Source organism: Camelina sativa, chromosome 12, assembly GCF_000633955.1.
Source record: "Camelina sativa cultivar DH55 chromosome 12, Cs, whole genome shotgun sequence".
Classification (NCBI taxonomy): domain Eukaryota; kingdom Viridiplantae; phylum Streptophyta; class Magnoliopsida; order Brassicales; family Brassicaceae; genus Camelina; species Camelina sativa.
The window spans coordinates 24,165,202-24,166,329 of NC_025696.1; positions in this window are offsets into that span (position 1 = coordinate 24,165,202).

The following is a 1,128-nucleotide window of genomic DNA, read 5'->3' on the forward strand; positions in this document are numbered from 1 at the left end:
GGAGAATAAATTAATTACAGGGATCAAGGTGGCGAATCAATGCCCGCCAATCACACACCTTTTATTTGCGGATGATAGTTTATTCTTTTGTAAGGTCACCAAAGAACAATGTGAGGTCATTTTGAGTATTTTGCGGAAATATGAGGCTGCCTCGGGTCAGCAGATCAATTTTGCAAAGTCTTCTATTCAGTTTGGTCATAAGGTTGCGGAAACCACAAAAAGAGAGCTCCAAGGGATTCTTGGTATAACAAATTTGGGAGGCATGGGTTCGTATCTAGGGTTGCCTGAGAGTTTAGGTGGGTCTAAAACAAAGGTCTTCTCCTTTGTCCGGGAAAAACTACAGGGACGTACAACTGGTTGGTCGGCAAAGCTGCTCTCTAAAGGGGGAAAGGAGGTGATGATCAAATCTATCGCAACTGCGGTCCCGACGTTTGTGATGTCTTGTTTCCGGCTACCAAAGACAATTACTTCCAAACTCACAAGCGCTGTCGCGAATTTTTGGTGGAGTGCGGATGGTAGGACGGGTGGTATGCATTGGTTAGCATGGGAAAAATTATGCTGTAGTAAACAATTGGGCGGTTTAGGTTTTCGGAATGTTGATGACTTTAATTCGGCTTTGTTGGCAAAACAACTCTGGAGGCTAATTGACTATCCGGATTCTCTGTTTGCTAGGGTTTTTAAAGGTAGATATTATAGGAATTCGAATCCTATGGAACCGATTCGATCTTACTCTCCCTCTTACGGATGGAGGAGTATTACTTCAGCTCGCTCTCTGGTGCAAAAAGGACTTATTAAACGGGTTGGTTCAGGAGAGTCCATTTCTATATGGACTGACCCCTGGGTACCAGCTCAATCCCCGAGACCAGCTCTCAGTAAGGGCCCGTCTCAGGACCCTTCTCTTACAATTTCTCACTTAATTGATAGTCGGACAAATTCATGGCGACTGGATGTGCTCACTGAGCATTTTGATCCTGGAGATGTAGCGTTAATAGGAGCATTACCTTTAGGTAGTGGTCCAAAGAAGGACTCTCTGGGTTGGCATTTTACAAAGAATGGGAGGTATACGGTGAAGTCTGGTTATCATGTGGCACGTATGACGATAACTGGGCCTTTTAAGGCACATGGGGA